Source organism: Hemicordylus capensis, chromosome 3 (assembly GCF_027244095.1).
Source record: "Hemicordylus capensis ecotype Gifberg chromosome 3, rHemCap1.1.pri, whole genome shotgun sequence".
In the NCBI taxonomy this organism is placed as follows: domain Eukaryota; kingdom Metazoa; phylum Chordata; class Lepidosauria; order Squamata; family Cordylidae; genus Hemicordylus; species Hemicordylus capensis.
Window position 1 is genome coordinate 337425385 of NC_069659.1, and position 16596 is coordinate 337441980.

The 16596-nt window shown below is 43.3% G+C and overlaps 1 protein-coding gene across 3 annotated transcripts in view; it reads left to right on the forward strand.

Annotated features, from left to right (window-relative positions):
- FNDC3B (fibronectin type III domain containing 3B) overlaps window positions 1-16596 on the forward strand; it is a 447770-nt gene that overhangs the window by 9047 nt on the left and 422127 nt on the right. The gene's annotated exons all lie outside the window — the stretch shown is intronic.

Consider the following 16596-nt stretch of genomic DNA (forward strand, 5'->3'; position numbering starts at 1 on the left):
TACCCTAAACCACGGAAACAAAGCCTACATGTTGAGCATTTGGAGGCATTGCAAATTATTATAAAAATATGACACCAGGGAAATACCAAAAACTATAATAGTCCACAGTTATCCATAGCATTTTCTTTAGCCCTAGAATGCAATAACAAGTGCTCATCCTAAATGTTGACATGCTTGAACAAAAACATTAACCAACTGCTGATTTTATTTTATTTTATTTTATTTTATTTTATTTTATTTGGTTAAACATACCTTTTAAAGAAGAACAGGTAACCTGTTCTTACAGGCTAGTCAGCTTAACTTTGGTGCCGGGTAAATTGATGGAAAGTATACTTAAGGACAAAACTGTTAAACATATAGAAGAAAAGGCCTTGCTGAAGGAGAACCAGCATGGCTTCTGCAAGGGCAAGTCTTGATTGACTAACTTTTTGGAGTTCTTTGAGAGTGTCAACAGGCATGTGGATAAAGGGGATCCGGTTGACATAGTCTATTTGGACTTCCAAAAAGCTTTTGATTTCACTAAAGGCTCTAGAGTTAACTTAGCAGTTGTGGGATAAGGGGACAGGTTCATGTGTGGATCGGTAACTGGTTGAAGGACAGGAAACAGAGAGTAGGAATAAATGGACAGTTTTCACAATGGAGGGAAGTAGGAAGTGGGGTCCCCCAAGTATTGGTACTGGGACCAGTGCTCTTGTTCATAAGTGATCTAGACGTTGTGGTAAGCAGCAAAGTGGCTAGATTGCAGATGACACAACTATTTAGAGGAGTGAAATCCACAACAGATTTTGAGGAGCTGCAAAAAGATCTCTCCAAACTGGGGGAGTAGGTGACAAAATGGCAAAGGCGGTTCAGTGTAAGCAAGTGTAAAGTGATGCAAATTGGGGCAAAAATCCAACTTAACATATAAACTGATGGGATCTGAGCTCTAAGTGACTGACCAGTAGAGAGATCTTGGGGTTGTGGTGGACAGCTCACTGAAAGTATCGGCTCAGTTAATGGCAGCTTTGAAAAAAGGCTAATTCCATGCCAGGAATCATTAGGAAGGGGATTGAAAATAAAAATGCTAATATGATTATGCCTTTATACAAATCTGTGGTGCGGCCACATCTGGAGTACTGTGTCCAGCTTTGGTCACCGTATCTTAAAAAGGAAATTGTAGAACTAGAAAAGGTGCAGAAGAGGACAACCAAAATGATCAGGGGCATGGATCACCGTCCTTATGAGGCTAGACTACAGCATCTGGGGCTCTTTACCTTAAAAAAAAAAAAAGACAACTAAGGGGAGATATGATCGAAGTGTATAAAATTATGCATGGAATGGAGTGGGTGGTCAGAAAGAAATTTTTCTCCTTCTCTCACAACACTAGAACTAGGGGTCACCCGATGAAACTGAAGGTTGGGAAATTTAGGACCGACAAGAAGTAGTACTTTTTCACACAGCATATAATCTATGGAATTATTTGCCATGGGATGTGGTGATGGTCAACAGCTCGGATGGCTTTAAAAGGGTCTTACACAGATTCATGGTGGATAGGTCTATCAATGGCTACTAGTGTGGTGGCTGTGAGCCACCTCCAGCCTTGGAGGCATGATACTTCTCAATACCAGTTGCAGGGGAGCAACAGCAGGAGAGAGGGCATGCACATACCTCTTGCCAGCAGGCTCCCCGGAGGCATCTTGTGGACCACTGTGTGAAACAGGATGCTGGACTAGATAGGCCTTGGCCCTGATCCAGCAGGGCTGCTCTTATGATCTTATGCCTTGAGGAAACTATCCCATATTTGAAGCCAAGACCCTTTCATGACTCTCGAGGGACCAAGGGCTGAATGTTCACTTGTGGCCCTCTCTTCTGTTCCCACTTAGGGTGTGATATTCATCAAGTCTCTTTCCCTTACTCAGGTATGTACACCATGGTTCCATACAATAAACTTGTAGCATGTGGTAATGTGTTTAGAACTTGGTTTTCTAAGGAGCTTTGACAAATTCATAGAGGACAGGTCTGTCAATGGATATTGGTCTCTGAATACCAGTTGCAGGGGAGCAACAGTAGGAGAGAGGGCATGCCCTCAGCTCTTGCCTGTGGGCTTCCCAGAGGGAGCGGGTGAAACAGGATGCTGGACTACTTTGTGAAATGGGGCTGGACTAGATAGGCCTTGGGCCTGATCTAGCAGGGCTGCTCTTTTGTTCCATTTAAAAACAATAACAAAAGATCAAGTTCCTAGAGCTCGTCATTGCGACAATGTGTTCAAAATGTGTGGGCTTGTGAAATCCTGAAAGTTGCTGAAGGATCACCTTCAGAGAATGGAAGCTCAGGTCCCTGTAGAACTCCTTGCTTCTCTTTGCGACACATAGAAACAGCAGAGAAATGATGTATAGGTGAGTCATTTATACATATGTGCAGCAGAGGAGCAGGCTGCTATCACCTTGATCCCAGCCTTTCTCTAAATATCTGCTTCAGCGTTGCACTTTTCACCATCTTCTTTTCTTGAGGGCCTGGGTATTTGCCAGTGTTTACAACATAGGCCTATTCTGGTAAAACTCACAGACAGTGATCCAGAAGCACCATGCTTAATTCTTCCAAGTGTGTGGTTGGATAGCTAACACTTCTAGCATAGCTCATGTCTGGTCCCTGATGGAAACTGAGTCACTTGCCATTTTTAAAATGGGTGAGCTCATTCATTGGTCTGAGGTCATTGCTGGGACACTAATGAAGCTGTTCTTTAGAAAGTTATCCAAGCCCATACCTGAAATATACATCTTTTTATAGGTTTTTGTCTTCCTTGCATAACTGACCTGCTTATTGAGGTCTTATTAATAGTGGCTTTTGGAGAAGCTTGGAAGAATTTGTGGTGTATTCAAGGCAAGACGCTTCTCTTCTTCAGCTAGCTACTTTTTAAACTGAAGTTTTAGGATCAGGGAAGGTTCTTGGCACTTCTCACAGGAGCAGGGATTCCCAGATGTCGTTGACTACAATTCCCATCCCCGGCTGTGATAGCCTTTGGCTGGTGATTATGCAACTTGTAGTCAACATCTGGAAATCCCAGTTACAGGGAACACTGCACAGGAGTGAAAAAGGCCACCCAGTAACTATCTTGCAGACAAAGTTAATACAGATTGAAAGAAACTGATGTATTGGAAAGACTTGACACCCTATTGTTATCTCCATACTATTATGAAAATCCTGTGGCTCCATGGCAGCTTATTGGGATTTTTCAATGGGAGGACAAATCATGGCAGACAAGCTTCCCTGGAAGATAGCTTGCTACAGTAGATAGCTGCAACTGAACATAGTAGGGCTGTAACTTAGGGGTAGAGTGTCTGCTTTGCATGCATAAGGTTCCAGGTTCAGTTCCTGGTAGGCGTTTAGCAATAGCAATAGCAATAGCACTTACATTTATATACCGCTCTATAGCTGGAAGCTCTCTAAGCGGTTTACAATGATTTAGCATATTGCCCCCAACATTCTGGGTACTCATTTTACCGACCTCGGAAGGATGGAAGGCTGAGTCATCCTTGAGCCCCTGGTCAGGATCGAACTTGCAACCTTCTGGTTACAGGGCGGCAGTTTTACCACTGCGCCACCAGGGGCTCATTTGAGGTAGGGCTGTGCGTGATTGCAAATTTCAGATTGGATCAGGCCCGATCCAGAACCACAAAAGTCAGTTTGGGGTCCTCTGGACCCTTCAGAATGTTGGGGTCATCTTTGGAAGCCAATTCTTTTAATCGGTGAAATTCCGATTGAAGTCTAAGGGAGGAAATTTAAAAATCACGCCCCCCCCCCATCAAAGGTTGGACAGGGTGTTCTGAAAGTTGCCCCACAAGTAGGTAAGGATGGCTGAACTCTGTAGCTAATTACAGGAGAATCTGACCATATGTTGTATTTAAATGGTTTTTTTTAAAGTAACCCAGAATTGTATTTGCAGTAACATCAGAATTTTTGGGGAAGTGATGTAACATCAGAAAAGCTTCCAGGTTATTCTGTAAATTGTAAGTAAAATAATCAGCGTAAAACGTTAAATAATTTTTTAAAAATGCATGTGTGGGCAGATAGATGCCAGAAGGTGTGCCCCCACCCCGGCTTTGATGGGGGTGGATGGGGAGCGGACTGCCACTGTGTCTTTCCCAGGCAGACTACACAAAACTCAGGTTGCATAACTAGACCAGGGCTTCACAAAATCTAGGCGCGGGGAGACATGGTGCCTAGAAAAGTGACCATGGGATCTAGACTAGGATATTCAGAGGCAGGGTTGTTTAATAACGTCTATATTTGACCCAGGCAGCCCTGTTTCTGTTCTATATATCTTACTTGTAGGGGGTATAAAGAGAAGCCAATTTACTCTCCCCTTCCACAATGTCTGTCACTAAGCCTGGTAACATTATCAAGTGTCAATTGTCTGGCTGGCAGATTTGGGGGATGGCTCCTAGAGTTTTTTTTTTTTTTTTAAAGTCAAGGCTTGGGCAAGGCTATTTTTGGTTCAAATGGAGACTTGCCTTCATAGAGCAACATAGGAAGCTGCCTTATACTGAGTCAGACATTGGTCCATCTAGCTCAGTATTGTCTACACCAGGGATTCTCAAAGTTGGGTCCCCAGATGTTATTGGACTTCAGCTCCCATAATCCCCAACCTTTGGTTGGGAATTATGGGAGTTGAAGTCCAATAACATCTGGGGACCCAACGTTGAGAATCCCTGGTCTACACAGACTGGCAGTGGCTTCTCCAAGGTTTCAGACAGGAGTCTCTCTCAGCTGATCTTGGAGATGCCAGGGAGGGAACTTGGAACCTTCTGCATGCAGATGTTCTTCCCAGAGCAGCTCCATCCCCTAAGGGGAATATCTTACAGTACACACACATGTAGCCTCCCATTCAAATGCAACCATGGCAGACCTTGCTTAGCAAATGGAACAATTAATGCTTGCTACCAGAAGACCAGGTCACCTTAAGTGGCGCAGCGGGGAAATGCTTGACTAGCAAGCAGAAGGTTGCCAGATCGAATCCCCACTGGTACTATATTGGGCAGCAGCGATATAGGACAATGCTGAAAGACATCATCTCAGACTGTGCCGGAGGAGGCAATGGTAGACCCCGCCTGTATTCTACCAAAGAAAACCACAAGGCTCTGTAGGTGTCAGGAATCGAAATTGACTTGATGGCACACTTTACTTTCATTACCCCAAGACCAGCTCTCTTCCCATAGATCAGCTCTTCTCTGCTTGCCACCGTACTTTTGTCTGCAACCATCTCATTCAGGGTCGAGATTCAATTCCCAAATGGGGGCAAGTCTGTCTCATAGCAACTAGTAACTGGTGAAGCTTTCGCAGAACAGTGGACCAAAGCTGTTTCAACACTGTAGCCAGATTGGAAGGGATGCAAAAAATTGGTTTCACCTGGACCTGAGCTGCCACCACATGCTACTCATGCTCAACTGCTGGTTTTATTAACTTGTCATTTGTTTTGATTATTTGTGTATCTATGCTTGGTTGCCTTGAATTCCCCTGTGGAAGAAAAAATGGAAATTGATATTTGAACAATATGACTTTTATTGGGTTTTGGTCCTACTCATCTTCTTGTTTGGAAGTTAAATAAATTCCATTGTCATCTGTGGGATATCAAAGTAAAAGTCTTCTAGGTTTGAGAGATAAGGTGGCAATAAAATAACATTTACTCACAAGCAACTCCCACATGAAATCAATAGGATTTATGAATAATTGTGGGGGTTGCGGCCAGCAACCTGTCGCCCATTATCCAAATGACGTAGAATAAAATCAATTGGTTCTGACAGAACTTTATTCTGTGTGGGTGTATTTAAGGTGGCAGCCTGTGTGGAAATACGCCCGAAATGCGTACAGAGATGCTACTGGCACTGGAAATGCCACTGGTGACCAGTCTTAATTAAAATCTCCTTAGAAACCTGCACAATGTAAATTTGTGAATTGTTTGTTTTTTAGCAAGTGATTTATGCCTTTTCTTAAATGGTGATCATTGAATTGTTTTGTGTAACTCTGCAAATGTGCTTCTTTGCTTAAGTTGTGTTAAAGTTACCTTAATTTTCATTTGTTCTTTAAGAGGCAGATTGTATGTAAACACATACAACGTAAAGGATGAGCTTTAATGTTTGAAATACTAATTTAGTGAACAAAATGCCCAGTTTACCTCTGTTCATTTAAGTTGGGCTTACCTGGGAGCAATCTGAGGTACTGTTGAAGCACTGATGTGAAAAAATCTAACTAAGTTCTTTGAGCAGACTACATTCACTAATTCAGGATTGCTCATGTTGTGTGAAGATCGAGCAATGTGGAATCCTTTCTAATAAGAGTCTAGTGTATCAAAAGCTGGGTTGTTTATGGCTGAAGTTTAGTGTCATTGTGTGATCTGCCCCTAGAGACCAAAGGTATGTGGGAAGATGGAAGCTTTTCAAACAACAAAGGGAAATAGGAGCCGATAGATATACAATAACAGGCCATCTACAGGCAGGAGTGTTTGTCTAGTTGAAAACAGATAAAGTCTTTCAACATCCTCTCTCTTCTCTTCTCCCCGACTGCAGTTTGGTAGCTGACAACCTTTTTTAAAGCCTTTACTGATGTATGAGTTTTCAAAATTGTAAATTCTTCAGGGAGATGGATATCCAGGAGAGAGAGAAATTGCGCACACACACACACACACACACACACACACACACACACACACACACACACACATTGCATTTGTTAACCTGGCAAAGAGGCCCCCTTTAAAAGTAGTGGCTTTCTTAAATTCAGCAGGGGGAGAGAAACCCCAGTGCAGTCTGTTGCTGATATCTCCCTGGTCTGTCTTTTAAATCGTGAGCCCTCTTGGGAAAGGAAACCAACACCACTTTGAAAAGTGGCAGTTGAATATTCATGATGATAATTGTGTTCCTGAATTTGTCACATCACCCAGGAGGAAATGCTCAAGAAATCATACTTATGTGGAAGTAAGTTCCTCTGCAAACTGCAAGACTCTATAATGGGCATGGTCTACTAGGAATTCCTGTGAAGTGGTGCCCAAGGATATGCTTCCATGCAAACTTTGTTTATTTCAGTGGGGCTCAGGGCTTAAGATGCTCTTAGTGGGTTCTGGCCAATGTCCATAGCAATGGTTTCAAACTGGTGAACCTAGGGAGCCTTCTACTGAGTCAGAGCATTGGTCTTTCTAGCCCAGGATTGTTTACACTGATTGGCAGTTGTTCTCCAGGATTCAGACAGGAACTTTTTTTAGCCTTACCTGGAGATGGGCAGGGATTGAAATGGAGATGACTTAACACAGTATGCTTACAGCTGTTAACCTTTCTTGCAATGTGCACTTTCAGAGGAGTGTGTGAATGTACTTTCAGGGTGCATTCTGATATGAAGTGACAATGAAGCCCAGCATGGGTTGAGCAGGGAGTTGAACAGAGGGTGCGCATATATATATATATATGTGTGTGTGTGTGTGTGTGTGTTCCAGTTCACTGGAACTGAACCTACATCTCTTGGTTGACCAGAACCAAACTCCTATGGGCTCTGATAGTGGATTTTTAAACTGAGATTGGAAACTGCTCATGTTTCCTTGACATTACAGTTCCTCCATTCATCCTAAACAGAATATTTTTCTGACTTTTGCTTTGTTATGTATATGTTGTTTCGAAATACCATTTAAAAAGAAAAGAAAAGCAGTTATGTTTTCCTCAAGTGAAATAGTTATGTTCAATACTTTGCATTGACAATATGTTCTGTATTCTGTATAATATGTATCTAACAGGCTTTAAGGTGGTGGGATGGACTAGCATTCCTTCAATGGCCCTTCCAGCATGAGGATTCTAGGAACATAGGAAGCTGCCTTATCCCAGTTCAGACCATTGGTCCATCTAGCTCAGTATAGTCTACCCAGACTGACAGTGACTTCTCCAAGGTTGCAGACAGGAGTCTCTTTCAGCCCTATCTTGGAGATGCCAGGGATTGAACCCGGGACCTTCTGTATGCATAGCAGGTGCGCTAGAACTGAGCCACGGCCCCATCCCCAGACTGATCACTGACCAAGACCTGCTTAACTTCAGCAAGGTATCATGTGCCTTCAGCAAAGTATCATGGTCCCTGACCATGCTCTGGGGCCTCAGATGGCAAATCGCTTATGTTTTGCCCACTGAACATTTGAAAGTTCAGACCATGGCACGGGTTCTTAATTATGCTGAACACAAAGCACAGTTCCATATTCTGTCTGAACTCTGTATTTGATCCAGTGACCGAGCCTGGATCAAATTAAATATTGATGAACATGATCCAGAACCAAACCCACCTCTTTTAAGGCTTCAATCCCAGGTATTTGAGTGTATGCGCATGCCTAGAACATACCCAAGAATCTCTGCAACTTGTAGAGGTCCCATGTCCAATGTGCAGGAGTTCCTCGGGAAGCAAGTTTGTGTGGAAGGAGATCTCTGTCGGTTGAAAGTCTGAAAGTGACCAGTCTGTAGGATCAGGCTGCAGTACTAAGCAGACTTTCCGGGAAGCAAGGTCAGTCGAAATCAGGGGGAAATCGGTTCCAGGTAAATATTTGTGGTGCTGGTGTACTGTAATTGGAACAAACTGTTAGATATGCATGAGGCTGCTCCAGAAGCAAAAACCAAAAACTTCAGTTGGAGGAACTGTGCACATTCCTGTCTCTTGCATAGGTATGTAGAATTTTCTAATGGCATGGTACAGAAGGATAATTGGTAGCCTTTTGATCTGTAAGAATGGATTGCTAGAATGTGTGGTGCCGGGGGATTTTAAGGATTTAAATGTGCTGTTATTTGAGCGACGTGTGTGTTCTATGTTTCGGATGGTTATTTTACCAATAGGGAGTCTAAATATGCCCAGAAAAGCTGGTGCCAGAATAACTTGGTCTTCAGGGTGTCACAGATCTTTGTGTATGTGTATCTGCTGTAACAAAATATTGGGACTACCTCTCTGGCATGTGTGTTCTTTTTCGAGCAGTAACCGCAACAATGAAATCCTATGCATATTTACTTGGAGCATTTCCCACTGTGTTCAGTGGGGCTTACTTCCAGGAAAGTATGCATATGATTGCAGCCTAGGAAGAAAATGAGAAAGTGTTGTTGGCTGACATTCAGAATAACGACGCATACATGCAGAGATGCTGTGTGCATACTGCAGCGAGGGGTAATTTTAGCCTATCTTCTCTTCTCTCTTTGTAGCTGACTGTGGCTCCCAAAAATATGTCCCTGAGGGTCGCACAACCCTCAGCAACATATTCTTAGTAGTTGCAGTTGGCTATAGAGGGAAGGGGAGATGATGAAAATTGCTTCTTTCCTGGAACGTATTCACTCCATGCATGCTTAGTTGTTGTATTCCACTAGAGCAGGGCTGCACAACTTCAGTTCTCCAGCTGTTTTTAGACTATAACTCCCATCATCCCCAGCCACAGTAACCAATAGTTAGGGATGATGGGAGTTGTAGTCCAGCATCTGAAGGAGGCTCGAATTTGTGCAGCCTTGCATTAGAAATATCTCTCTGTGTCTTCCTCTGCTTCTGTTGCCTATGAGCAATTCACACAGAACTTCACATTTATCGGCAGTTAAATGGTGTCTAAAGTAGTAATCAAGATTATTTAGAAAATTTATTTTATTTTTATTTTTTACATTTATATTCTGCTCTTCCAAGGCGCCCAGAGCGTTGTACATAGTTAAGTTTCTCCTCACAACACCCCTGTGAAGTAGGTTAGGCTGAGAGAGAAGTGACTGGCCCAGAGTCACCCAGCAAGTGTCATGGCTGAATGGGGATTTGAACTTGGGTCTCCCCTGTCCTAGTCCAGCACTCTAACCACTACACCTGTTGCACTTTTAAATCATGTTTAGTGCATGTAGTACATAGCTAGTAGATTCCATTCTTGTTGCTCGAAGTAGGCCTCTTGTGTCTGAATGAAACTGGTAGAGATCTTCTGTTTCCCGTTCAGGGATCTGCTACTCCAAGCATTCCCAACCTGTTGTCCTCCAGATGTTGAAGAAGCTCAGCAACATCTGGAGGACCACAGGTTGTGAGCCCCTGTTCTACTGCAAACCTCATTTTCTTTAATGTCGTTGTGTCTGTCATCATGCTAATGATTATCCTGCTTTATTGTATTTAGCCACAGGCCATCACAATGCATCAAAATCACAGTATGGGCAATCTCTGTTTGTCAAACATGTGTAATAAATGAGATACGTCTGCTTGGTGGGTTTAGCACATCCTAAAAACGCAACCAACATTTCCCTCCACACATTGGGGAAGAGCAGTAATAATGGCCAGTTCTTGATTTCAGGGAAAAATTCTCTTCCCATTTACTGAACAACTTCTTTAAATGTAGTTTTGAAAACCGCTGCAATAGGTGAATGTGCGAGTGCACGTGGCATTTTGCAGAGTATTAGGGCATGCTTGTTTTCTGGCATAATTTATCAGTAAAGCATCAGTGCATCCCTTCCCTCATGTTCTGCATGGGGCAGGAGTGGGCAAAAACACCTCCAGCTGTTTTTGAACTACAACTCCCAGCATCCCCAGCTATTATTTATTGTGGCTGGGGGAGATGGGAGTCAGCCCTCCAGCTTTTGTTGAAAAAACAAGTTTGCCCATCCCTGGCTTAGGCACCACAGTGATCATGCTACTCTGTGTGTGTGTGTGTGTGTGTGTATAAAAAATATTAATTTACTACATTTCTATTCCCCTCTAAATCCAAGGAGCCCAAAGAAGTGCACATGACTATCTTTATCCTCACAACAACCCTGTGAGGTAAACTAGGCTGAGACAGAAATGACTGGTCCAGAGTCACCCAGGGAGTTTCATGGCTGAATGGGGATTTGAACTTGGATCTCTCCATTCCTAGTCCAGCACTCTAACCGCAACACTACCCTGGCTCGTTATATGCTGTGGCTTTTTTTAAAATGAAGGTATCATACCCTTCCTGCACCATAATATGCAGCCCTTGCCTTTATTCTAGTTTTGTAGATGAAAACCAACTGAATGAAAACATTTGATTAATACAGTGGAACTGTAGGAAACTAATCTATTGGGCTGCAAAAATACCATTTGCTGATGTCTTCTTAACTTGCTCTGCCTGAGTGGATGTATTTGAGACAGCAGTTTGAGGCTTTAATGGAAGGTGAGAAATTTGCTCCTATGCAGGAACGACAGCAAGATTTTCATCTGCCAGTTTCCACTGAGTCATTTGTAGAGTTCAGAAAGGGAGCGCTTGCTAACTGGTGTCATGCACTGGCAAGCTGACTAGGAAATCTTTGTTTTTAAAGTCTGTCTTTTTTTCCAAGGAAGCTCAGGCAAATCATATTCTGTAAGGTGTTATCTGGAAATAAAGGCATCTTGAACACTCTAAAGCAAGTGCAGGGTGATTAAAATGCCTGAGTGAGAAAACATGGATAAAATGTCTCTGTGGGATTATCACTTGCTTCCTTATAGAGCTTGCTTAGTCTCTGCCCTACTGAGGTTTATGCCTCCATTGCAACTCAGGGTACTTAACTTGTATCCTAGATATTCTTAACCTTGGTTCCCCAGATCTTGTTGGACTTCAACTCCCATCATGGCCAAATATGATGTGAGTTGCAGTCCAGCAACATCTGGGGAGCCAGTTTGAGAACCCCACGTATCTTTTCCAGTGCATGCACTGAAGAAGGATCATAACCAATCCCCTGCTCCTGCCCTGCCTTACATATTAGGACTGGTTCTAGTGTTAACGTTTCTTTATTTGCATATTTGATGTGATTATTGAATTGGGGGCAAAACTGAAAAAGATGAGAATGAGTGTGCATCCTGCAAGAAAAAGCCAGATGTGGGCCAGGCACGCATGATATGCTGCAGCTGGATAGAAATGCAGTGTAAGAAGGGGCTTTTTAAATTAAGAATACCTACTATTTACAAAGATTAGAGTGGCCAAAGTGCTTCTTTACACACATGAACTTTCTAGGTGGTCTTAGGGAAACCATTTTCTCCTTGCTTCACTTCTAGAACATGGGGACATGGGCCTACCCAGCCTGTAAGCAGGGTGGATTTGAATTAAATCAAATCGATTTAAATCACTAGTCAGTAAGACTAAATTTAAATAATGGTTTTTTACATAAAGACTCATTCTTGCTGGTATAATCTTAATATTTACAACCAGATGGAGGTTTCATTTTTGGTCCTCTTCTAGATAAAAAAATTGCCCAAAATAATCTTATAGAAACCTCTGGAAGAACATGACATAGTGAATGGATTAATGGATTCATTTACCCAAAAATTTAAACATTGCATATATACAGCCTCATGCTACATAATTAAAAATGAATCCTTATTTCATGATGAATAACCTTTGGACTATAATCTTAAATAGAAAACTATCTTTAGATTGATTTTTTCCTCAAAAAGCATTTTATTTAAAAATCTGATTTAAATTTTTAAAAAATCATTGATTTTTATCCACCCTGCCTGTAAGGTAGGACAGTGTTCCCATATTACAGAGGTCCATTCACACATTGTGTTCAACACTCATCCAATGACTGTACAGTGTATCCAGGTACAAATCTGTGCACAGGTACAGTCATTCACATGTTATGTTGAATGCAGGCGCAGAAGTATGCTCCTTATCTGTACCACGCATTTGAAGGGCCTGCATTCAGATTCGCTTTTAAAATGAACAGAGATACAGTCATTCCCACAAACACTTGTACAAGTATTCAGACATCTGTACACTTGTACAGCATAATGTCTGAATCTGGCTCAGAAGTGAGGCTGCGAGAGAGAGAGAGAGAGAGAGAGAGAGAGAATTATTTCCCCAAGACTACCTAGTAAGTTCATACATAAGACTACTCAGTGTTAATAACTTTAGCCCACAGCCTGCAACTGGTACTTGGCGATACAAGTCAACCCTATCCTTATTAAACAGGGGGCAGGAAAGAAAAAGAGATATTAAAAAGAAAGTGGGCTCCCCCCCCCACCAGTAAAGCCTTCAGGTGCTTTTTAAAAACTAGGGATATGGTGTAAAGGGGAACCCATGCCTAGTTCAGTGGTCTGCTGGTGTTGTAAGTTGCTAGAAACTGTAATCACTAGAGTAAGATTTCCAGAGGAATGCAGGTGATGGGGCTGTAGCTCAGTGGGAGAGCATGTGCTTTGTGTGCAGAAGGTCCCAGCTTCAGTCGTTGGCCTCTCGGGGCTGAGAAATATCCCTTTCTGAAATCCTGAAGAACTACTGCCTGACACTGTGGATGGTAAGGAGCTGACAGACCAATGGTCTGATCTGATATAAGGCAGCTTCCTATATTCCTAAGACTATTAAATATTGCATCTACATTGTTAATGGTTATAAAAACAACTGGCACCACCTTGAACCCAAAGTAGCAAAAGTCTTCATTCAACTCATTCTGCCAAGTTAAGCCTGGTTTCTAATATTTAGCTCCCAGATATAGAGGACAGGCAAGCAGGAGGCTTGTGGTATACCTAGTCAAGTTATCTAGGTACATTGGCTGTACCTAGTCAATCAATGTTCTCCCCTGCTTCCTTAGTGGGCTGAGCCATATAGGCTAGTAATGGGATTGTGTGTGCCACACAGAGTTACTGAGAATGAAGGAGAGGCAAATCCGCAAAAGCACACAGTAACCAAGCAATCTATGTGTATTGTGATCTTAAGCAGTTCCTTCTCGGAAAGAGTTTCCAAGTTGCCCTTGCGGAAGACTCCACTCTTTGGGCCTTAATAAACTGAATGGTTTCTTGTGGGCCCAACTGGGGTTTTCCCCCTCTTTCACCTATCAGTTGGCCTTGGTTCTGTTTCTTTTTGACATCATGCCAAATCATAGCAGATGAAGTTTTCCCCAGCATAGAAACAAAATGATTTATTTCTATGCTGATTCCCAACATGTGAAGACAAGCCTTGATGGGCTGGTCCTGTGAGGCCTCATGTTGCTTCTCTCCATGATGATTTTTGACTAATAACTTTGCTACACTATAGCTGTAAGTTCTTATACAATGCCAACTATGCAAATCTTCACTGGAACAAGCAACTCCCCCTCCCCAAAATGTTCTATTTATGTATTAGTGAACTAATAGTGAATTCTGGTTGAGTGCCTATCAGATGAGAAGCAAAATGGGACCACCTCCCACAAGTTAGGTTGTGGTTTCTATGTTCACTCCCTCCTTAAGTTGTGGAGACTTCAAACCAAACTCACAAACCAGTTCAGAGAGGTTTTTTGAGTGAAGCAAAACTGAAATTGAATCTAAAAATTTCTTGATTGACTTAACCAGTACTGAATGTAAGTGTTGTGAGGTCTGAGGTGGTTCCTGCCCTTGCCTGCAAAAGAATTGCAAGGCCCCTGTTCTAGGTTGGCCTCAGAATGCCAGGTGGGGGTTTCCCACCTAGGGCGATTTCACAGCCTCCTTTCCTTGTCTCCCCTACTGGCCTTGTCTCTGCTTTCCTGGGCTTCCTCTCAGATGGTTTGCTAGCTGCCTTCTTGTGCTCCTCGGCCCTCTGTCCATCACTTCTCTCTTCATTGTCTGGGGCTTTAAATGGTTCCTGACAGTTGCCTCAGAGTTTGTGAAAACCCGAGACCCATTTGGGGGGACTCATGCTCCTGCAAGACCATCGCACCCCAGGAACCTGTGAGACTCTCCCTGCTTCCCCCTGGACTCGGCCAGCCAGAGCAATCACCACTGTATTGTCAGTCTGCTTCTGGGCTGCCCCTGGACTTCTGCCTTCCAACCATTGGCAAGGACACACATGGCCTTTTTTCAGACGCCTCCCACCTGGTCAGTTCTGTTGAGGGATCTACAGGGCCCCTGTCTACTCCAGGTATGCTTGGATAAACTATATTTCCCAGTGAGCCATCTGACAAGAGGAGCAGCAGGAGAAATTGATAGGAAGGGGCAAGGACAAGGTAGTCCTCAAGCAGGAACTCGCCCACCCACAGTCAGCAGCAAAACAGTGTGGAGAATTCTCAAACGGAGGCTGGAAGCGGCTTGGGTTTCCTTGGCATTTCAGTTCCTCCTTGCTGCCATTCTGCCATTCATCTTAAACATCCTTTTTCTCTTTCCCCCCTCCATATTCCAGATGTTTGTTTTTTGTGGAGATTTTTTTTCTAATTTCAAAAATAAACAGTTCAAGTGAATTGGTCACTCTGTTCTTTCTATAGGGCTTCATTGCAAGCGAAAGAGTTTGTTCTTCTTTATGAAATGTAGCTGAATCGGTTATTGAACAACTTAAAGTTAGCATCTGGATGAGGAAGTTAAATACTCATGAATCCGAACAGGAGAGGGTGGAATTGGCCTACTTGAGCCTTTTTGAGTATCCTGGAGTATCTTCCCCACTATGGTTGGGGAGATAAAGTATTTTGTTGCATGTCCCATAATTAAATGTGACTATATAAAATGGCCTTGCAGTGAGCTAGACCATTGGTCATTCTTAAGAACATTAAAAACAGCCCTGCTGGATCAGGCCCATGACCTATCGAGTCCAGCATCCTGTTTCATACAGTGGCCCACCTGACGCCCCTGAGAAGCCCACAGGCAAGACGTTGAGGGCATGCCCTCTCTCCTGCTGTTGCTTCCCTGCAACTGGTACGGAGAGGCATTGTGCCTCTGAGGCTTGCCCAGTTTTGGCCACTCTAGATGGAAGGTGGAAAGCCAGAGGCTTCCTAAGGCCTGGTAGCTGAGATCCTTACCCCTGGCAACACTGGTTCCAGGAGGACTGAACCTTCCACCTTCTAAATGCAAAGAAGTTGCTCTGCTAACTTTTGTGTCTGAGACTGTGCAGTCCTTCCAGCGTAGAAGTTAAGGACATAAGAAACTGCCTTCTGCCAACTGTTTCCTCTAGCACACTGTTGTCTACATTGATTGGCAGTGGCTTTCCAAGGTTTCAGGCAGGAGCCTCACTCAGCCCTGTCTTAGAGATGCCAGGGATTGAACCTGGGACCTTCTGCATGCCAAGCATGAGCTCTACTACTGATCCACGACCCCATCCTCAGTTCAAGTGGAGGAAATGTAGACCATTGTTGTTTAGCTCTAGAATATGGTTTTGCGGAAGACCATGTGCAGGAATTGACAAGAATGCCCCCTGCTATATCAGTGCTCCAGTAGCAGAGGAAAATCCTACTTGCGCTCTGTGGGTGGAGCTTCCAGCTGAAAGTGGGCAAAGCTGCACTTGCTTCCTGCAATCCTAGGCACTACCCTGTTTATTCTACTGTTTGCACCAAGCTGAATAAGTGGGTTGAGGCTTACTATCTTGCCCCAATGGCCCTGCCTTAGTTCTTCACAGCTCTCTTCTTGCTGCTGTAGTTGGCTTTCATCCATGTGGTGAGGGGAACTGGAGTAGAAGAATAGGACTTTTGCAGTAAATAGCCAAAGATGTATCTTAGATGACCATCCTACCAATCTAATTTGTATCATGCTTCTCTTTGTCTAGAGACTGATCAAGGCATTTGGATGCTTGAGCCTGAAAACTGAAATAGTGTTTTGTTATCACCGTGGCCAAGATATAATTATAAACTAGCAGGTCAAGTTTTCAGTGTTGCCTTCAAAACCTGCTACCTGAGGTGGGCCATTTCACCCTGCCTAATGACAGGGATGGCCCGCCTTCAGATGCTGCTGAATGCATTC